The sequence below is a fragment of the Columba livia genome, chromosome 2 (genome assembly GCF_036013475.1).
Source record: "Columba livia isolate bColLiv1 breed racing homer chromosome 2, bColLiv1.pat.W.v2, whole genome shotgun sequence".
Lineage (NCBI taxonomy): Eukaryota > Metazoa > Chordata > Aves > Columbiformes > Columbidae > Columba > Columba livia.
The window spans coordinates 120,834,961-120,858,801 of NC_088603.1; the positions used below are offsets into that span (position 1 = coordinate 120,834,961).

General features: G+C 41.4%; 1 protein-coding gene across 3 annotated transcripts in view; it reads right to left on the reverse strand.

The window, feature by feature from the left end:
- RB1CC1 (RB1 inducible coiled-coil 1) overlaps window positions 1–11,231 on the reverse strand; it is an 82,085-nt gene extending 70,854 nt beyond the window's left edge. For 2 of the 3 annotated variants that reach the window (XM_065053536.1, XM_065053534.1), the window contains exon 1: window positions 11,000–11,231. The gene's annotated coding sequence lies outside the window, so the exon portion shown is untranslated. Of the gene's footprint in view, window positions 1–7,800; window positions 7,891–10,999 lie in introns of all 3 variants that reach the window. The other variant, XM_065053535.1, reaches the window with a different exon arrangement.
- Window positions 11,232–23,841: the final 12,610 nt, after the last annotated feature.

The window sequence follows — 23,841 nt, forward strand, 5'->3', positions numbered from 1 at the left end:
AACGTTTCAGAGAATAAATGCCTTGAGCACCAAGCTCTCCGACAGGTTCACTGGTGCCCAGTAAAGGTAGGCTGCACCCCTTTCCTTTCAGCAGGAACTGTGCTGATTGCCTCTCCCCAGCTGCCTGTTCACACAACCCTGGAAGAAACTGAATTTTGAGAGCCCTCTCTAGTCTTGCCTCTCCAGACAACATCTGGCTGAGTTCGGCCTACAAAGTCCAAGACTAGTTAAAGGGGGAGATGCATGAAAAGCAGTCACAGTTGCCTAAGTCTCTTTTCTTTCAAAAGTGAGGTTACAGCAGACTATCACAAGCAAAGCCAGCTACTTATCACAAAATAGTCTTTAAGTGTGTTCCCAGTATTCAAGAATATTATGATTCAGCAGTAAGACAAGTTTTTTAAAATAAGCTTGGAGTGAAAGGCACCATCAAGCGTCAATAGAATATGTCCATAAACACATACATTTTATTCTTCTTATTACCTGAAGAGGCCATTAAGAGAATTTCATGCTTTAGCATCACAGTGTTACAGAGTATTGCAAGTTTCAAGCTTTTTAGTGTCACATTGCAGAGATTAAATTTTAATAGAGGCTGGACAAATACAAAATTTGACAACTACCAAAGACAGAGCTGCTAACTACTCAATCAAACAAACTGTAACAAAATGACTAATCTACCCCGACTACTTGTTTGAACTGTGTGACTTGCAGCATTAAATCCATGCTACTGTGTAAACTAGATACTTCCAATTATGAGATGGAAGCTTGTATGACGAATAGCTATTAATTATCAGTAACAACATTTAAAAAAAATAGCTGAAAATTTGAAAAGGAAATTTCTGTAGCAGTTTTCAGATCAGACAGAAGATGGTACACAAGAATATAAGAAAAATAATTAGATTACAAAAAAATAAGAACAGCACAAACTTGAAAAAGCTTCCAGAGCCAATTCAGAAGATGTGCATTTTGTTATATTAGCTAGCAAAACACCAAAACCAGCCATCAATATGTTATGCTGGTTATAACATTCATTTCACTAGTCTACATTGTATTTACATTTCAATGCAAGTACTACATCTGCTTCACTTCATGAAAGTATTGCAAGATTTTCCTATAAAATATAAGCTCCTCCACAACTGAGTACTTTTGAAGTACTTGTTGATCATTGTTTTCATGAACGTTGTTCAGAAGTTTTGAAATGTATCTTAGTTCAGAACATGCTCATTGTTACATCCATAAAAGGAAATGGATGTCTGTTTACAGATCTTTCTATAACTATAGTACAAGGAGTCATTAGTTTCACAGCACTCCACAAATAATCCTATGGCTATATTAACCATCCTTTTCTGCCATTAAGTGCAGAACTCACACTGTTATCCAATTCTGACTGTTCCATTGCTTCATGGTACAATTCCTTCCAACTTCACATACTCAAACACTGAAATACAGCATTCAAGGTAAGACAAAGACAGAAATCAACATTTATTTATGCTGGTTTAATTTAAAGGGGCATCATCAACCCCACTTTAAAGTTAAGTTTCCTCTGCAATATTCTGGTATTTAAGTTTGTGTACATGTTTGTGATATCTCATTTCCCATGCTTGCTTTATAAACTGGATTACAAATCAAATTTAAGCATACCAAGTAATTAATACATTTTTCCTTTATCCCCCTGGAATTTAAACTGAGTTATGTCCAACTCATGGCTTTTCTTCAAAGCCCAGCGTTTAAATTTCCACATTCTACAAGAACAACACACCAGCAGTATAAGGTACCTTGCTTTTTGTGCCTGGGGAAGTACTGCTTCCCATCTGTACAGTAAGTATTGTACTTATGTACAATGCTTCATCTCCCAGGTCACAGAGGACTAAGAGGACGAAACTATTCTACCAGCCATGTTTACCTCCTGGCTGGTAAGGACTTAGCTCTGAAAGTAGACTATAGCTTAACTACTTAAGCAAGGCAAGACTCTCACTGTTCACTCAGAAAGCTGCAATTCCACATTGCTAATTATAAGACACTCACATAGCTCCGTATGAACATCATCCATGTGCTGCCCATAAAGGAAGGTTCTCGTGCAGAGCAGCTGAGGCTACTGTGCAAGTAATAGACAGTGCCTCCAATATGAGTCCTAAGCATCACTCCTGATTACAAAGGTCAGGCTTCTCACAGTAGAGATCACTGCAGAACTACTGCTTATCAAAAGGTCAATTCATCTGAGGCAAAGGCTGAAAAGTCCATCATATCCTTAAAAGACTCTAGTGCTATTCCTCATTCACTAAATATCTTATCTGGAGAACATCTTCCCTCAAGGAGAATATACCTTTATTACCTCTGGAAATGGAAAGCCAACTTTGGGGCACGTTAATATTTTATTAAGCTGTGCTTCATCTTCATACAGCAAATCTTAAGGTTTGCCTTTGAGATGCTGCTACTCGTGTGATTTCCCCTTTCTTTCCTCTCATTTTAGAGCAGGATTTCCCATTTCACTTTGACTTTGGCAATTCTGTAACACACAGAGGTATGAGACTAGCACAAAATGTTCCTAACAATGCAATTTACTTTCTTCTACAAACCTGTCTTCTACTCCTATTGCCCTTGCTTTTTCAGATGCCCTTCTCAAAAAACACTCTCTTGCTCTAACCTGGACACCTCCCCTCATAAACAAATAATTTTATAGCACATATTTCTCAGTACCAAAGGAAAAGGAAGAGACTGAAGCTGAAGTTAAGGAAACAAAACCTTCAGACCATCTCTAAAAGCAGACTTCAAGAAGCTTTCCTTAATACTGCAACCAGAAATAGTAGTCTTCTGTAAAATTAAGCTACCAGCACCAGAAGAGCAGACAGAATGACCTCATTATCAAGGCACATATTCTTTACTAACGTTTTCACAAGAACAGAAATGGCTTAATTTCTAAAACACAATGTAAATGCATACCCTCAGCTGAACAATCAAGTGTTGAAAGGAAACATGCCTTAAAAGGCACTTGAACTACACTATGTGATGAATAAATAGTAGGGCTCCTCCTGACCCATTTGCAGAGAATAACTTCATCCCCCACTCCTCCAGAATATATTAAACCAGAAGACCACATCTCATCACTGAGATACATGTTATTTCAGGTGGAGATCCATCTCCCATTACCACCTTATATCAAAGCCTATAAACCTCATGCCCAAGCCACTCTGTAGTCTTAAAGAAAGTCTGTCAATCCCTGACATCTGCAAGGTGCCATCTGGAGCTCTATTTATACTCTGTTGAGATGTGCACCAGGCACAGAGGCGGTTACTTAATTACAGCATCTCCACCAGTCACCATGTTGTTAGCAGCTCTCAAATTCAGCTGCTGGTCAGTAAAGCAAGTTTCTTCCAGTCAACACAAGAACAAAGATGCAGTTCTGCAGAGCAACCAGGAAACAGGCATAAGCCCCCTACTTTCTAATTTCAAAACTCAGTAACTCAGTATACAGTAATTCACAGTACAAGAGAGATTGTCTTTTCTCCCTCTCTAAGATGAATAATTTTACACAATACTAACTTAAGAGTTACATTATTGTTCCTGTGACTCTGAATTATGTGGAAGCTCCTCATTCAGCAAAGTAGGTGCAGCAGCACCTTCACAGATCCTCAACAACATCAACAGTGGAAGAGCAAGAGATCAAAAGCAACTGCACCTGGGCAGGTAAGAAAACATTGTGCATTAAAGAATAGCTTCGAAACTGGTGTGGCCCAAAACGATGCAGTTTTTTACAAGTTCAGACACAACTTATATTGTAAATTCTAGGAAAGCAACAGTTTCAAACATGTTTATGAGGCAACAAGCACAGTATTAGGCACTGTGTCATTATTTCATATGTATATAATTACAAAACTTCAGATCTGAGGGTTAGGAAGTATTTACACTGCTCTTTTCACCAATTTGAGGAGCTGACAAAACACAATCCATATAATGGATCAGATAAAAAAGTTTTTCTTGTCTAACAGTAAACAAAAACAAACAAACAAAACCAAAAACACACTCTACCACATTTTTCAAAACCCCGCATCTCTTACATATGAGAGTGACATCTCTGTGCCTCAGGTCACAGGTACAAGAAACCGAGCTTTTCTGATATTCTTATTGCTAGGAAACAGCCCACAGTACCCTTTCTCTTTCTTTCTTTGTAATTAACAGAAACAGTCTTTCCACAGCTGTCTGTGACTTGGTCTTTGACAAAGTTAACTGAAGGTTCTGTCAGCTCTTTTTTTTTTTTTTTAAACATATAATTTTGCCATCTCAAATGCATTTGTAGACAAGTCTCCCTCCAGTTACAGAGATTAATGCATCCACTTTGCAAAGAATGGTGCTCTTGGGCATGCAGAGCTTCACATACTTTTATTCATGTTACTGACTGACTACATACTGGTGGAAAGGCTCTCCCTGTACTCTTTAAAAATAATTAGAATGTAAAATCTTGCAGCTTTTGCAAACAATTCTGCAAGAAATGGCCAACAAAAATTCCTTTATTTCTTACATCAAATTCAGACAAATCGGCACCAATGTTTCTTTCACTATCTGGTTAGCCAAGACCACAACCACACAAACACTGGTTATAATAAAAGCACCAGACTTATGAATCCCTTTCCTCAGCGAGTTCTTCTGCTCCTTTCCCTGTACCAACTTTCAATGGTGCAACTTTCCATACTTCCGTGGAGTAAACTGGATTTATTTGCTGTTACAGGTTACTGCTAGCTCGAGTTAGTTCTGTGATCCAGTTCCCTACACAGCCCCACAAACTGTTACATGACAACTTGGGCTGGAAAGAGGAATACAGGGGATACCAAATGTCAGCACCATCATCCAAGAAGTGAGAATTTCCAGAATGCACCATTCACATTCCTAACTGCCCATGCCGTCATCAGTTATTAATAGATAACTTCTTATAAACATTAACCTATTAAAAAAAAATGCCAGTATCCTCTTAACGCATAGGCCAAAATAACTCAAAAATGGGCAATTACTATGGATGTAATTGAGGACAGAGTGTCTCAGACTATAGACTATGAGGCCGCTTCTCCTGCCCTCCCTTCTCCAGATACACCATCATAATACTACAAGTCTGGAGATTTTTTTCGCTTTTAAGTGGATAGTACAAGGTAACTTGGCCAGATCTACTTTAAAGGATGAAAGCACAGAAAATTAGACTGATTAAATGGCATTTATTTCACAGAAATGAAAACACTATAGATAGAAAATAAAAGATTGACAGTAAGGAAATGTTAAGAGAAGATCCTTGTGATTTAGTCTGATTGCCTACATAAAAGCCACACGTTCTTCCTTAATTTCTATTCATAAGCAATCATATTTCAGAATAACATTAAAGTTTTCCAGAAATAAGGAAATTCACCACCACCTCGGTAAACTCTACAAATGATTAGCAACTTCCAAAATTGTTTCAAATAGATTTATAAACAACCATATGAATAAAATAAAACATTTGAACTTTCATGATCCAAAAGTCAAATTTCTCTAATTTCCCATTTTTAAGTTCCTTATAATTCACAGGTCACCCATGAACCTCCTATTTTTTTTTTCCAGTGGTACCTAAAACAGATAAGTAAAGGACCATCAATGACAGGCAGAGTCAACATCACCCCCACCCTCGCTATTCATACATATTCAAAAATAATGTCCAGATTTTTGGTGAATCAGCTCACTACTCTATTTGGATGTTACATAGTTACAAACCACCTTCAGATCTCTATTGGCATCAATCTGAAAGAAGATAACAGCAACATATTAAGACACCAGAAAAGCTGCAGGATGGGTTTGAAGACTTAAATTTTACCTTATCTCAAGAAGGTGTTTAGTAATTTTCAGTTATCCTTTTTTACCTCTCTGGGACAAATCTTTGGTAGTTTAAAACACCTAACAAAGTGCACTAATAAATCCCTTTATGAAATATTACCAACTTAATAACTACACAACCTCACACACACACAAAACAAAACAAAACACACACCACCAACCAACAAAAACCCACATACAATGATCAAGACAGAGATACCACAACTGAACTCCTACCTTACTGAACGCTGGTTGTACTGTTTGCAGCCATAACATGCATGTGAAACTGTTCTTATATTACATCTTCATTTTTAAATGTATAGGTATTTTATATCCAAGTCTTTCACACAACGTAAGTAAAGGAAAGCTCACACATTACACCCCCTCTTTTTGTTCAGGCAGAATTGAGAATTTTGAATCATATTTTAATTTTTTTGTTTAAAGAAGCATTCACTGGGTTTGAACCAAGTCTCTTTCAATCTGTAGACAACACAAGTATTTGTAAATAATATTTTTAATTACAATAGAGAAGTCATCTTGAGTGTACTAGAAGAATACTTGTACTATCGCATAAGCATAATACATTAGAAGAGAGCTGATAGTCCAGTTACACAATATATTCTTATATAAGAATCTCTGCTTCATCTGTATTTAATAAAAACACACACTCTGGAGGATGGAAGGAAAACTGTATAAATAAAAGCATCATTTTGTCAGTATGAACTGTCTACCCTAGCCACAACTATACTAAATAAGGATCAAATATCCACAATTTTGATATATCAGCACAGCTATCTGACATCAATAAATCCAAAATAAAATTTGAGATAAACCACTGACACTTAGAGTCCTTGCAGTATCAGGAAAACATCACAATTCAAATGATAAAGAGCAAAAAAATAAAAAAAAAAATCACTGCAGCCATATCTACAACGTACACAATAGACAAAAGAGCATATTTTACAGAATGAAGCATGAACATATTCAATCATACAAAAAAGTGGCAGATAAGTCATTTAACAAAAGAAAACTTGAGCACTAATTTGGGCATTTAGGAGCAACTACCTGAAATGTTAACAGAAATCCGATCTCAGCAAAATGCCATTCTCAGCAAAGCTATAATATGAATTCTGTTAAGAGTGGTTTGATTTTTGAATCCATGGTAGAAGTAAAACTTTTCCTTTAATTAGTTCTTCAATGCTGCTTTCTACCTCTAAAATACACATTGCTTTCAATCTGTTCAAACTGAAACCAGCATACTGGCCTTTCAAACACACCTTCAAGAATAATAATGAAGATTTATGTATTGTGCTTCCATCATACAGGCATTAGTTTCACCTAATACCTCCAGATAAAAACAACAGGTACTTGAACTATTGAACACTGTTTGACCACCATCAAAACTTGCCTATTGTCCTGAGAAAGCAAAAATACTGTTTCAAACATAAGTCTTAGGAGGTAAGAAAAAATGAGCTCTTTCATAAAAGCACATTCTGAAGTCAGAGACCCATTAGAACATTCCTTAAGCAGAGCTACTTTCAAATATTCAAATATCAGTCTGCTTATTGGACCTATGGCGTTACCCAACCAGACAGCTGCAGACATTCAGAACTCAACCAATCAAAGCTGTTTTACACTTTACTTTCAATCAACAGGTAATCAATAGAGGTCAGAGAGGAATTCATATAATACTTAAGTCATTTCACATAGAAAGCAGGCTACTACATTAGACAACAGCTAGTTTTTTAGATGCACAAACTGCTAGAGAATTATATATAGCACACTGTAATCATTTCACCTTGATGCGATAAAGACAGCAGGCCCAGCTGCAAAATTCTGCTCCCAAAACAAACTGCCAACACCTCGAATGCACATAAAAAGCTACGCTAGCTGTGGCTTGAGCTGGTAGTTTTTGTTAAGAACCCTACTGGAACCCTGAACTGCAAACCTGAACAATGAAAGTAAAATACACACCTGGAGATGGACAGAAGACAAGGAAGAACTACCCTGACACTCCAGGTGCTTCTCCTGACCAGCCAACAGTAGCCACCTCCATCCGAGTCCCTGAATGAACACTATGTATTAATAAATTTATTTCAAAATTTCTATCAACAAGTGCCAAGAATTTAGATTTAGATATTACGTATGTGTTATTAACAACATAATTATGCTCAAATCCTGTTAGAAAACACATCACCAAAGCAAATCTGCTTCCAACCCTGCTTACAAATGGGAACAGAAATGGCTGATACATGGCCATGATGTCTTCCAACTTCTCTTTCAACTGAAATCAAAACTAAATTAAAAGTAGATCTGCAATATGAATGAACTCATAGACAAGTGACTCCCACAGTAACCACAGAATCCTAATTAGCTCACAAAAATAATTGTTTGCAATTTCTCTATCATCATTAATCACGCTGTAGGCTTTTACGACAAAGAGCTCATGTGAGGATCTTTCCACTTGTACACTGAAATCATTACTGACAAATCCGCTGCAAAGCAGACAGATTGTAATTCTAGCAATTATATTAGTAATTTACATTTTAATTCTACTTTTTTTGCCTGCTTGGTATCAGTGCATTTAATTAGATACTACACCATAATGCAATATTATTATGTAAGTTGGCATGTTGTAATCAAGTGTTTGCTACCCAATAATACTGATTATCAACTTTGCATCAGAATGCTAACTATTAGTAGGGTCCTTGAAAGCAGAAAGGTATTGAAAAATTATTTTTTATCATTCTTCCTAAACTCCTCATATCATATAATGTCACTGAGCTGTGGACCAAAATCAGGAGCATAACTTTCTTGAGCAAAATGCATATGCAGAAGAAGGCACATGACTGCTTGGACACTTCCCAAGTGACTCTGAAGCAGCTCAAGTGACAGCCAGGTATGCACACTAGTCTTTCATTTTGACTTACTTCACTTTACACAATATGCGAATGAACCCAACCTGTGCAATGAAAGTCTTGAGAGCTTCACACCACTCTGAGCCAGTCTTCCACAGAAGCTAACTGCTAGCTTAAAGCCAAATAAAGACTTAAGAACACACTGATAACAACCTACCCCTCAGGATAACCTATAAAAAAAAATTCTTTCAAACAATCCTGCTGTAACTGCCACTCTCTTATCAAAAGAAACAAATCGTCATGTGTTACTCCTATCCCACTACATACAGTCACCCCCTGCTTAATCTGATTAACTGAAATTCAAAGAAATGTATAATAGTTTTCACCTTAATTTTTGCAAGACTAACCTTAGCTGTGTTCAGACAACATGCAAGGATCAAAAATGTTTTAAACAGATGCTACAGAAGCCCTCAAGATACCCCTTGCCCTCTTTTCCAGTCAGAGTGCAAGTCTGCTGCACACACTTCTAATTATAAATATGGTAACATGACATGGGGAGAGAGCCAGCCCCTCAAATATGACCTCAGAGACTCCTAACCAAAATCTGTGTTGAGGGCAAGACTAGATCAACACAACACAGCATAAGATAGATTTTTGCACTTTTTTTTTAATCTAAAAAAATATACAACTACTTGTACAAAGTGGACAATAATAACATCCTTCCAAAGCACAATTACGTCTATCTTACACTAATCCATTATCTCAAAAGTTTCATTTGTATTTCCAGCTCTGTAAGTGTCACAGTTGAAGTCCCTTACCTCACATTCTTCAGCAAGTTTTCTTCACTACTCTCAACATAATAAAATACAGCCATTCCGGGTTCCAAACAGCATTTAGAATAAGTACTAATATATCCTCTGCACACTTTCATTTAAACAAAACTTAATGATGTTTAAACGCCTAATTTCTTCCTTGATAATATTTGCTTCTTGTCACTAAACTTTATATTAAAACACTAGATAACAGTGGAGCCCTTTCCTCATCTTCTAAAACCTTCCCAAGGTACTAGATATCAAAGATTTTTAAAGTTCACAAATTAAATATACCATGATAGCGCACAAGTTTTCTTTATTGTTATGAAGTATTTATAGTGTCTAGCACTCCTCGCAGTACTTCCCAGCTGTATGAACTTAAACTGTAAGAAGCATGCTTTTCCATCCTCATTATTTCTCCAGCAGCACTGAGGTACATTTTACCCTGCAGTCAACCAAACAACTCCATAATTGTAAGTTCTTCTATAAAGCCAATAGCTACTTCCAACACAAAGTTATGTGAGTGGCAGAAAAAAAAAAAAAAAACAACTTGAACTTCTCATTCTCTCCCAATAAAGAAATAAAGGTGAAAGCTTTAAATACAAAACATGGGAAAAAGCTCAGGGACAAAACATGCCACTTAATTACTTCAGACAATAATCAAGTGACACAATAAAAAAAGATAATAATAATAATAGTAATAGCATTCGGCAATAAGAGGACTAAACTAACATTTTTAGGTCTGTTCCAAGTATCGCAGTCTCAGACATGATTTTTTCGTCTCTAGAAGTTCAGTTATAAACACGAGTGTTAAAAAAATCAGTTAATTTTTCCACCATTCATATTAGCATTAGAAATATGGATCACTGTCAGCCAGAACTTTGGGGGCATCGAGAAGGAAACGCCAGCACGGATCAACAGAATAGCCTGAAAGCATACACGAAAACAACAACGAGAAACCGACAAGAAAATTCCTCACATGACATAAGCTTCCTCGGGAGCAGAAATAAGTAAACAGCCGAGGGAAAGGCAGGACAACGTTTGTAAACACAAGGCGCTCGCCCGACCACGGGCACGGAGGCGCAGCCAGGCTGAGTCATTCCTTGGAGTAACTTCACCGCGAATCCCTCGCCCTGGCAGCGGAGCCCGGGCAGGGAGGGCGCACCCCGGCCCGCCCGCCGCTACCCCCAGCCAGCCGGGAGCCGCCGGCCCCCGCCCCCTCCAGCCGGCTGCGCTAGGGTCACCCCGCCAGCCCGGGACCGGAGCCAGCAACGGGATCCCCGTCCTCCCCGGCCCCTCCCGCCCCCGGCTCCCAGCTCTTTGTCGCCCGCCCCACAGGTGGAGCCCTGCGGCCAGAGCTGGGACCGCCACTCCTGGCCTAGGCCGCTTTCTCAGTAATGGAGCCCCCGCCGCCGGGGGTCTCCGCCCTCCCTCCCGCTGGGAGGGACCGAAACGAGGCGCGGGGCGGCGGGAGGAGCCCGCGCCTTACCCGGCGGCACTCACCCGAGGCTCCCGCGGCAGCGCCGCGCATCCTGCGGCGGCAGCGACGCGCCACCCCCCACCCCGCGCGGCCGGGCCCAGCGGCTTCTCAGGGGCGCGCACCGCTTCAGCGGTCACCGCGCCCGGGCGCGGAGAGGCGGCGGGCCGGGAGCGGCAGTGCGGGGCCGGCGGGCGGGCCCGGGAGCGCAGGGCCGGGGAGTCCTGGCGCAGCCGCCGCCGATGTTTGTTATTGTCGTCAGCCGCTTCCGGCGCGAGTGCATGCCGGGAGAGGGCGGCCCGGAGGAGGAACCGCGGGGCGGAAGCGGCGGTAATGCGTGCGTCCGGGGGAGGTGGAAGTTGCGCCCTCGCGCTCACCCCGGGAGACCCCGGGGATCGTTGAAGCGCGGCGGGGGGGGGGGGGGGGGGGGGTGTTCGCGAGCGGCAGCCGTTAACCGCCCTGCGGGATGCCCGCTCGGAGGCCGCCCCAGCTCAGGGCCGCAGGCTGACTAGGTCTCACCCCCACACGGGTAACGGGGCGGGCAGCAGCGCGCCTCCGCGTGTAACAAACGTTAAATTTTTCCCTTCTCCTGCGGGTGTACTCATTATCCGGATCGGGCTCCTCTCGCTCCCTCCCTGTGTGGTGAAGGGCTGGTCCTGTGAGTGCTCACAAGTTGGGACACAAAGCAAAGTGTAAGCCGTGGGGTAAGAACCGGCCTCTTTGTCCTGTCCCGAGAAAACAAAAGTGAGCGTCACACATGTCACTTTCAGATTTTTCTCTTATTATAGGTTTCTTCAGAGGCTTTGTCTGTGGAACTTTTCTTTGGAATGAGGACATAACCACATAAACAGGGAAGAGCTGATAGGAGAGGGGTGTGAGGAAGCAGTATGTTTCGTTCGGAACCACAGGTAGGGATCACAACGTTGCAGTTACAGATATCTTCCAGTAAAGATCCCGTGACGATGGCAAGCAGCTGGGTCATACCTTGTCTGATGCCTCACCATGACCTCTTCTTCCATAACATATGCTGTAAATGGCAGGTCAGAGAATAGGAGAAATTCAAAGCATGATCTTCTGACCAGAATATGAAGCAATCACATCAGAGAGGAGTGCAAAAGAGAGCACAAGCATCTCTTTTTTAGCCCACAGGACACATGCATTTAGTAAAATAGCTAGGCTCATTTTATAAAGCATTTTCTTTGCTTCGCCTAAAGTTTCCGCTTCAGCATGTCTAAAATTTCATACACATGGCCCTTCATCTAATTGTATTTTTCACCAGATTATAACTACTATTTCTTACAAGCTGGATCAGGCTTCTGATTTGCACAGTATACTCTTAGTAGCTGTTGCTGCCAGATTGAAGAGCTTTCTGCTTGTCTGTCATGTTAAATACAATGTTGAACAGTCCCAGTGTGTACAGATATGATTTATTGGAAAAGACCACTGCCGAGCTTTTGAAAGTAAAAACATCTTCACTACCCCCAGTTCCCACCTTGTGTCACCTGATAGACAAGCGCTCTCCAATTTTGCCCCTTGTTGGGAAACATGTCCTAATTACCCACATTCTGAAAGACATAATCTTTGGCACTTCAGACTACAACAGTGAATGGAGCTGAGAAGACATGGATACTATGATGAGCAGATGTAATGTAATGGGAAATACAATACAAAGCAATTCAAGGCAGCTTTGTGTCATAGAACACTGATTATGTCAAAATTAAGTGTTTTACTTCTACAGATCTCTGCTTCTGCTTTTTGCAGAAAAAAAAGTAACTTTGAGGTTTAGTAATCCTGAAGGACCAGTGAGCCTCATTAAACTTGTCTTGAGGAGATACTACTGAGAGTGACCTCTTACAGTTTGAGGAGCTGACAGATCAGCAAGAGAAGCAGCAGCAACTATTCAAACACTGAAGCTGCAGTGCCAACAGGGTTTGTAGTTTTCTGGCAAAGCACCTCTGCCAGTCAAGCTCTCAGCAATTGCATGGAATGAGACTCCAGGATTTTTTTACAGCATGGGTGGGAAAACTGTTGATTTGAGAGGCAGCTCAGGCAGGACTGAAGCAGGATCTGGGCAGTAAGCAAAATGCTGCCAGCAGAGCAGGTTGGTCTGGCTTGTTCTGGTAACGTTTCATTATGTTACTTCCTCTCAAAGTGTTCCAGAGCCACTTCATGCCAAGCAACTAATTATAGGGTGGTTTTTTTTTTTTCATGAAGCTATCTGAACAAAAACAAAAGTTTAGCATTGTATTTAGCACTTCCATTCTGAAAAAGCACTATTTTATGAAGTTGTTTTTTTGTTTTTTGTTTTTTGTTTTTTTTTTTCTGCAGGATATATGAAAAGGAAGCATTAAATCAGATTTGCTGTTAATTGTTCACATTTTCAAAGTGCTGTACCAAATATAGGTTATTATTCTTTCCACATACTGTTCAGGATTCACCTGCATATTTTGTTCACATTCTGTAAAACAGACAAGGTTTAAGTAGTTTTTCACTGTGTGGTTTTAATTTTGGGTGCTAAATTTGGTTTACCAAAGAATGTATCTCTTTTAAACTACATGTTTATGCAGCTGTAGTCAAGAAGCAAAAGAAACAGGCTGCGGGGGCCATTGTCTTGGAAAAGGGGCACACTCCCACAGTCTCAGAGTCAAGTTTGGTGACAACCCAGTTCAGCCACCAGTTCAGTGACTGCCAGACAAGTCCATGGTGACAGGGCAGGTCTGGGGTAGAGCCAGCACAGTGCAGTAGGATCAGTGGAGTCAAAGCTGCAACATAGCTCAAAAAAGGGCCAAGGGTTGAGGTTTGAGTGCAGTTCCTGAGCAAAGGGGATGCAGCGCCCTGCCAGCAGGTCCCATGGCTGTGCCATGTCAGAGCTGGCCTTTAGAAGGGACAGCCAGGCCCCTTTGGAGGGGCAGCAAAGGTCACAGAGCCTGTTAGCACTTCCAGGGCTGTTACCATTGCCATGGCTGGAAGTAGATTCATGTGCAAAATTAAGACACTGTACATATAGAACCCAATAAGAAATAAATAGATAAACCTATTTCAATTGCAGATTACTGTCTCTTTTTTATAGCCAATTTCAAGATTTATTTATCTGTTAGGAGTATTCATTCCCCAAATTATTGTCAAATTATATACAACCTAGCACCTGAATGTGGTAGCGCATTCTGCCTTAGCTGTTGCATTGACTCTGCTTCTTTCAATTTAAATATGCACCTGTCAATAGATTTTGTCTATTTAACTGAATACTGTAAGTGTAATTTATAATTAAAAATTCCAATTGTAAAACAAAATTTTAAAGAATAGGAAGCATGATTGATTAGCAAATGCAGACTGTGGGGATGGTGGATTTCTTGAAGTCAAGAAGGCTTTTTTGAGATAGTGTTTTAGCAAAAAACAAAACAAAACAAATTATTGAGTTAATTCAATTCCAAAAGAAAATTAGGAGGTGGGAATTAGTCTGAGCACTCCGCTTTCTTCCAAAAACAAATGGGACAAGACTGTGAAAATTCCTGTTTGACTTACAATGTGTTTTACCAAAAAAAAAAAAAATTGAACATGAATCTAAATTTTCAAGGATTACAGTGACTAATTACCATCATGCTTTCACAGCAACTGAGCAGTTTCACTGTCAGCCATTTGTTATGTGTTTCTCTCTGGAGAAGTCTGTTCATATGTTCGTTAAGACCTCATAGTTTTCTCCAAGGTGCCAAATAAACTAAGCTTCTTGAGTTCTGCTCTTAAGAGTTTATTCCTATAGTTCATCTCTAATACTTCTTCATCAAGCAGCCCTCTTAAGCTGATAACACCAGGTCAGAAAGATTCAGTACCAAGCAGAGAAGTAGCATATCAATCTTTCTGTATGATTGTAACCTGCTATGCCAGTACTGACCAATACTGTCAGTATTTATTTAGTGCTAAATGTACTTGAAAAACCACATCTTCCTATTTTCTTTAGCTCTACTTGCCATAAATTCTCCCTGTGTACTTCTGCTTTCTCTATAGTTGCTGTCTTCATTAACTTCCCTTCATTTTTTATCTTTTTTTTTCTTTTTCTTTTTTTTTTTTGTAATATTGGAAACAGCTGCACTCACTTCCCTGCTGATGTTTTAAACCCAAGTTCCTTCCTTCTCCATTGGGGCTTTGTGGTATCTTGTGATCTTGAACAAGTGTTCATTTTCAATTTAGGCTTTCCTACAACTGAACAATTTAATCACTTTAAAAAACTGACATTTTTTAAAGCACAAAGTATGTATTACAGCTCTGAACTGGAATGTACAAAGTAAACACTGGTCTCCAACAACACAAGATCTCCTGCATGTTAGGGAGAGATACTTCAAGAACTTTGATTATCCTTTGATGTAGCCTAAGCTCTGGTACCTAAGCTCTCAGTAATTTGTTTTTGAATGGTCAGTGACTCAGGCGCAGCTGATGCCGTTTTTGAAAGCACACCACTCCCTCTGAGCCTTTATGGATCATTCCTAACCAGTGATTTGAACATTGTGTGGCTTCCCAATATGTTTCAGTACTTCTGACTACACAGGTTTTGAATTCATAAGTGATTTTTCTTGTTTATTGCACAAGCTCCTCACAAGGAAGGGGATGGTTACCTTCAATTTAACATCTAGGTCATAACATCAGTTCTAGAAATATATAAAGGATATTTAAACCTCAGATAAAATAGAGTGGACATACCCTCAGAAGTAGTTAAGAACAGAGGCTCTCAAGAGAAAACACGCAGCCTAAATAACCTTACAAAAATCCCCTGTAGCACATTTTGATTAAAGAGACCCCATTTGTGTAATGTAGCAGCTGACCTTTCCCACACCACCACCTCTCCACAACACACAGACGATACCAAATGCAATGGGGCCAAACAAAACACACTGAAGACCACATGGAACACCAGTAATACTGAACTTATAGAAAGGTACTATTGTACTAGCATTACTGAATATATGAATGTAAAGTTCCCATTTTGTACTGTGTAGCAGTTTTGCTTTTCAATATTAAAGCACTGAAGTCATGTTCACATATACTTTCATAGTTTTAAATGTTAAGTCTAATTCCTGCAAGTAATAAAATTAATTACAGAAGCAGATATTTCAGTTGAAGAAGTCATACCAGGAATTAATCTGGCAGGTGGAGGGGTGGCTTTATATGTTAGAGAGTCACTCGACTCTGTTAAACTTGAGGTCAGCAGTGACAAGGTTGAGTGCCTGTGGACCAGAATCAGAGGGAAGTTCAACAAGGCTGACATCCTCGTGGGTGCCTGTTATAGACCGCCCAACCAGGATGAAGAAGGAGATGAATTATTCTACAAGCAGCTGGCAGATGTCTCAAAATCGGCGGCCCTTGTTCTTGTGGGTGACTTTAACCTGCCGGATATCTACTGGGAGCTCAATACTGCACAGAAGAGGCAGTCTAGGAAGTTCCTAGAGTGTATAGAGGACAATTTCCTTCATCAGCTGGTAAATGAGCCCACCAGGGGCAAGACCCCACTAGACCTACTGTTTACAAACAAAGAAGGGCTGGTGGGAGATGTAGTGGTTGGAGGCTGCCTGGGGCATAGCGACCATGAAATAATAGAATTTTCAATACTCAGAGATGCAGGGAGAACCATTAACAAAACCTCTACGCTGGACTTCCGGAGGGCAGATTTTTGCCTATTCAGAAGTCTAGTTCAGAGCATACCCTGGGAAACAATGCTTAAAAACAAGGGGGCCCAGGAGGGTTGGATGTGCTTCAAGCAGGTGGTTTTGAGTGCACAGGAACAGGCGATACCAGTGTGCCGAAAGGCTAGCCAGCGGGGAAGACAACCGGCTTGGCTAAACAGGGAGATTTTGAATGAAATCAGAAATAAAAAGAGACTTTACCGACTGTGGAAAAAAGGGCTGGCTACTTATGAAGAATTTATGGAAATAGCTAGATCATGCAGAAAACAGGGAAACAAAAGTGCAATTTGAAGTTAATTTGGCCAATTCTGTCAGGGATAATAAAAAGTCCTTCCTCAAATATGTTAATAACGAAAGGAGGGGCAAGGAAAACCTCCATTCTCTGCTGGACTTTGAGGGAAATATAGTTAGCAAAGATGAGGAGAAAGCTGAGGTACTTAGTACCTACTTTGCCTCAGTTTTTGCCAGTAAGACAGGTGGCCCTCAGGACAACTCATCTCTGGAGGTGGTTGACAGAGATAGGAAGCCAAATAGGCCCCTTGTATTCCAGGAGGAAATAGTTGGTGATTTACTGAGCCATCTGGAGCCTCACAAGTCTATGGGACCAGATGGGATCCATCCTAGGGTGATGAGGGAGCTAGCAGAAGAACTTGCCAAGCCGCTCTCCATCATCTTCCAACAGTCCTGGCTCACTGGGGAGGTCCCATATGATTGGAAATTGGCCAATGTTACCCCAGTCCACAAAAAGGGCTGCAGAGCTGACCCTGGCAACTACAGGCCTGTCAGCCTGACCTCGGTGCCTGGCAGGGTTATGGAGCAGATCATCCTGAATGGAATCACACAGCACCTTCAGGATGGACAAGGGATCAGACCCAGCCAGCATGGGTTTAGGAGGGGCAGGTCCTGTCTGACCAACCTGATCTCCTTTTATGATCAGGTGACTCACCTGGTGGATGAGAGGAAAGCCGTGGATGTGGTCTATCTGGACTTCAGCGAGGCCTTTGACACTGTCTCCCATAATATACTCCTGCAAAAGCTGGTAGCCCATGGCTTGGACAAGTGTACTCTACGCTGGGTTAAGAACTGGCTGGAGGGCCGGGCCCAGAGAGTGCTGGTGAATGGGGCTGCATCCAGCTGGCGGCCAGTCACTAGTGGTGTTCCCCAGGGGTCAGTGTTGGGTCCAGTCCTGTTTAACATCTTTATTGACGATTTAGATGAGGGGATTGAGACCATCATCAGCAAATTTGCTGATGACACCAAGTTGGGAGGGAGTGTCGACCTGCTGGAAGGCAGGAGGGCTCTGCAGAGGGATCTGGATAGACTGGAAAAAATGGGCTGATTCCAATGGGATGAAGTTCAATAAGGCCAAATGCCGGGTGCTGCACTTTGGTCACAACAACCCCCTGCAGCGCTACAGGCTGGGCGCAGAGTGGCTGGAGAGCAGTCAGACAGAAAGGGACCTGGGGGTACTAATTGACAGGAAGCTCAACATGAACCAGCAGTGTGCCCAGGTGGCCAAGAAGGCCAACGGTATCCTGTCCTGTATCAAAAATAGCGTGGTCAGCAGGACAAGGGAAGTGATCCTTCCCCTGTACTCTGCATTGGTGAGGCCACACCTGGAGTATTGTGTTCAGTTGTGGGCCCCTCAGTTCAGGAAAGACATTGAAGTGCTGGAGCGGGTCCAGAGAAGAGCAACACGACTGGTGAAGGGACTTGAACATAAGACCTATGGGGAGAGGCTGAGGGAGCTGGGGTTGTTTAGTCTAGAGAAGAGGAGGCTTAGAGGTGACCTCATCACTCTCTATAACTACCTGAAGGGAAGTTATAGCCAGGTGGGGATTGGTGTCTTCTCCCAGGCAGTTAGCAATAGGACAAGGGGGCATGGGCTTAATCTCTACCAGGGGAAATTTAGGCTGAATATTAGAAAGAAATTCTTTACAGAGAGAGTGGTTGGAATGGCCTGCCTCGCTGTCCCTGGAGGTTTTTAAACTGAGATTGGACATGGCACTTAGTGCCACGATCTAGTAAACGGACTGGAGTTGGACCAAGGGTTGGACTCGATGATCTCTGAGGTCTTTTCCAACCCAGTCGATTCTGTGATATGTTGCTAGCAACCTGATTTATTTTTCTTTTTACAGTTGTAGCACAGGATATACTGTCCCCATTTGCAAAATAACATTCTAAGTATCTAATGGTCTTTCTGTTCACAAATAACATACTCTGATCCATTTATGATTTACATCAGTCATTCTTCTGGTTCAGTAACCACAAAGACAGAATTTATAAACCAAGGGGTGCAGGGATACCTATGAGGCTTCAGCTCCTCCCTTAGCCCCAGCAGTGAAACTTTGTCTCTCATTATAACCCCTGGGCCAGTACAGAAAGCCAGATACAAATGGCAGTATTGTGCCAGGAACAGGGATTTGGGGCATCTCCAGGCCACAAGCCAGCCAACATCACAGCAGCCAGCCTGGACGTGTACCTCATCAGGCACTCCAGTGAGACAGACTCAGATGCTTCTAGGCTACATCCACTCCTATATTTAGATTTTAATGTGCAATCTATTTTTAAAGGCTAGAAAAGCATGATCGTATTTAATCTAAGCTGCTAATTTAGACATTTGGAGGTTTTTTTGCATTTTGTTAACTGCCTTTTTAAATAACCATGTAAATTTCCCTCTCCTCCCCAGTCTCTACATCAACACAAACTGAAAATTTAAGACGCAGAAACTTTTCATTTATTATATTTTATTGCTTAAATAAACTACCAAGAACTTTAAAGCAAATATATAAAACCCTCTTTGTGCTTACATGAAGATGAATTGTTAAATGAAAATATCATCTATTAACACATTGAATTAACTTTTTGTCCTTTGTTCTACTAACTTATAGCATTCAGCCCTTTTTGTTTCATTTTTATTTCTGAATGGAATAGAAACAAAACCATCATTTTTTTTTTGAGCTCCCGGAGCCTCAATTCAAAGAATTAGTCATTGACTTCATTTAATAGAATAAACTGGAATTATGAACTGAGTGAACTGTTGATTCTTTGCATCTCCAGAAGAGACTACACCTATCAAACCTTCCTAAGTACCTAGTTAGATTATTTTAAAAGATACTGTAGGAGTATTCTAATTTAAACTAAGTTTTAAATCGTTAAAAAAAAAAAAAAAAAAACAAAACTATTCTGAATGCACTTGCATTCATTACCTATTCTTAGGAACTATTTTATATTCATTGCTGAGATCAGGCGTGGGTGTTGGAAGAATCCTCTTTCAGGGCTTTAAAGCTTTGGAATTTGCTCTGCACTTGAGCTTTCCCATACAGCAACTCAGATGACTGCTGGTTTAATCATATCATTTATGTTCCCTACACATTTTAAAAGCATATATAGATTGTTCAAATCAGTATAGGCAGGGAATTGTTTAGAGAGGCGGAGATTATGGCAGGCTATTTTGAAGTTAAGAATATCTAAAGCTCTTAAACTAATGTCTTTCTAAAACACATTTCTGAAATGGTTGTATTCATTGTATTTATACTCCAATGTATGAAGGACACCAAAATGGAAACTAAGACGTAAAAATATCTGCTAATTACAAATTACTCTCTTCGACTGAAATAAGCAAGGTAGAGATAATAGAGATCAATACATGCATAATTTTTTTGGCACAGGAAAGAAAGAAAAATATATCAAAACTGTAATACTTCCTTTCCCACCCCTACCCTTCCCACCCCCAAAATGGGAAGAGGATTCTTTCCTTGAAGACTCATTTGGGGTTTTGCTTTTTTATATTATTTTACACTGTACGTACAAAATCAGATTTCTGTATACAGTTTTATATTGTCCCTGCTTTAACAGTGAAGGAACTGACTTCAGTAAGCAGTATGTTTTGTTTCCTCAAATATGTAATCCCAGTCAATTAAAATTTACCGGTTTGGATCCATTTTCACAGAACCTTCCTGATCAACATTAACTGTGTTAAGCCTTTTAGCTGTATTGACAGAATTGAACTGTTAGCTTTGTAAAGAAAAAGTGTGATATAGGCATCACATCAAATTATAGATTAAGCAGTTTCATCTATTTGTCCTTTTTGAACATTACCCTAACATTAGTACTCGTTCACTCTTCTTAAGTTTCCCTGATTTTAAGATTTGTATTGATAATAACTTTAATGGACCATGGTTTACAGCCCCAAGGTACCTGGACTTACTTAAATTATCTGTGTGTCTGGTAACTTTCTTAGTTAACAGTAGATGATTTTCATGTCATTAAAATTTTCAACACCTTGTTATAGGCCCAGTGTTAGTTCTAAGACTTTGGGAACAAAAGAGCAACTGACCCTTGCCTAGACTGGCTATGGACTTCAGCTTTTCAGTGTTTCATATCTTCCAGTTCGTATTGCTCCTACCTATTTCTCTTTTCCTCTAGTGTGTTATTGTGCTGGTTTTGGCTGGGATAGAGTTAATTTTCTTCAGAGTAGATTATGTTTTGGATTTGTGCTGGAAACACAATAAATAATACAGAAAATGTTTTTGTTATTGCTTCGCAGTGCCTTCACAGAGTCAAGGCCTTTTCTGCATCTCACCCCACCCCGCCAGCGAGTGGGCTGGGGGTGCACAAGAAGCTGGGAGGGGACACAGCTGGGACAGCTGATTGCAACTGACCAAAGGGATATACCATACCATATGACATCATGCTCAACATATACAGGTGGGAGAAGAAGAATGAAGGGGGAGACTTTCAGAGTGATGGTGTTTGCTTTCCCAAGTAACTGTTATGCATGATGGAGCCCAGCTTTCCTGAAGATGGCTGAATGTGGGAACAGCTAAAGGTCCTTGGACAGATTATACAGAAGTTTGGTTTTTATGAGTGTAAGAAGTGATAGCCCAGGCCACTGAGAATGATATCTCGGGTCGGAAAACCGCCCCCATATGTATGATGTGTGAACGTCCTTGGGCCTGGTCTGTGAATGAGTGGGAACGTAACTGAAACAAAGATAACATCATTGTGGTGTGTTTTTAATAACAATTATTGGAAAAACATCTTATGTAACATCTTAGTCCAGGTCCGTACCTGTAAATCCTATAAATTGTCACTGACTAACAAAGAAGGCCTCATCCTGGCTCAGCTCTCTGCTCTGTCCGGCTCTGCGCTCCTTCCTGAACAAGATCTCTGTCTGTGTGTGAATCTCTGTCTGCGTCCTGGTGTGCATTGTTTCTAATCACCGCAGCTGAACACCCGCCTGCCCATGGGAAGTAGTGAATGAATCCTTTGTTTTTTTTTGCTTGTGTGCATGGCTTGTGCTTTACCTATTAAACTGTCTTTATCTCAACCGATGAGTTTTCTCATTTTTACCCCTCTTATTCTCTCCCTGATCCCACTAGTCGGGGGCGATGAGCGAGCAGCTGTGTGGGGCTGAGCTGCTGACTGGATTTAAACCATGACAGTTCTGTATCACAGTATCACAGTATGTTTGGGATTGGAAGGGACCTCAAAAGATCATCTAGTCCAATCCCCCTGCTGGAGCAGGAATGCCTAAGTGAGGTTGCACAGGAACATGTCCAGGTGGGTTTTGAATGTCTCCAGAGAAGGAGACTCCACAACCTCCCTGGGCAGCCTGTTCCAGTGCTCCGTCACCCTCACTGAGAAGAAGTTTTTTCTCAAATTTAAGTGGAACCTCTTGTGTTCCAGCTTGATCCCATTACCCCTTGTCCTATCATTGTTTGCCACCGAGAAGAGCCTGGCTCCATCCTCATGGCACTCACCCTTTATATATTTATAAACATTAATAAGGTCACCCCTCAGTCTCCTCCAAACTAAAGAGACCCAGCTCCCTCAGCCTTTCTTCATAAGGGAGGTGCTCCACTCCCTTTATCATCTTTGTTGCCCTACGCTGGACCCTCTCCAGCAGTTCCCTGTCGTTCTTGAACTGAGGGACCCAGAACTGGACACAATATTCCAGATGTGGTCTCACCAGGGCGGAGTAGAGGGGAAGGAGAACCTCTCTCGATCTGCTAACCACCCCCCTTGTAATACACCCCAGGATGCCATTGGCCTTCCTGGCCACAAGGGCACAGTGCTGGCTCATGGCCATCCTGCTGTCCACCAGGACCCCCAGGTCCCTTTCCCCTACACTGCTCTCTAATATGTAATTTCCCAACCTATACTGGAACCTGGGGTTGTTCCTGCCCAGATGCAGGACTCTACACTTTCCCTTGTTAAATTTCATTAGGTTATTCCCCGCCCAACTCTCCAGCCTGTCCAGGTCCCGCTGGATGGCAGCACAGCCTTCTGGTGTGCCAGCCACCCCTCCCAGCTTAGTGTCATCAGCAAACTTGCTGATAGTACACTCTATTCCCTCGTCTAAATCATGAATGAATATATTGAATAATATTGGCCCCAGTACTGACCCCTGAGGCACTCCACTACATACTGGCCTCCAACTAGACTCCGCACCATTGACTACCACTCTCTGGCTTCTCTCCTTAAGCCAGTTTGCAACCCACCTCACTAGTCTATTGTCTAGACCACACCTCCTCAACTTAGCTGTGAGGATGCTGTGGGAGACTGTGTCAAAGGCTTTACTGAAGTCAAGGTAGACCACATCCACCACTCTGCCATCATCCATCCACCTTGTTACATTCTCATAAAAGGCTATGAGGTTGGTCAAGCATGACTTACCCTTGGTAAAGCCATGCTGACTTCCCCTAGTAATCCTCTTATCCTTGATATGCCTTGAGATGGTACCAAGGATAAGTTGTTCCATCAGTTTCCCGGGGATGGAGGTGAGGCTGCCCGGTCTGTAGTTACCTGGGTCCTCCTTCTTGCCCTTTTTGAAGACTGGAGTGACATTTGCTTTCCTCCAATCCTCAGGCACCTCTCCCGTTTCCCAAGACTTGGCAAAGATGATGGAGAGCGGTCCAGCAATGACTTCAGCCAGCTCCCTCAGCACCCGCGGGTGCATCCCATCTGGACCCATGGATTTATGGATGTCCAGACTATTTAATTGCTCCCTAACCCGGTCCTCATCGTCTGTAATAGTGATTAGTTTTGTTGCTGCTGTTGGTTAATTTCCAGCTATGTCCTTTATATAACTGGTGAATCTGGATAGGCTCTTAAAAGTAGCTCTCTCTAGATTGCACAGTTGGGGCTTTTTGACTGTTTATTAAATTCTTTGAATACTCAATTTTCATCCC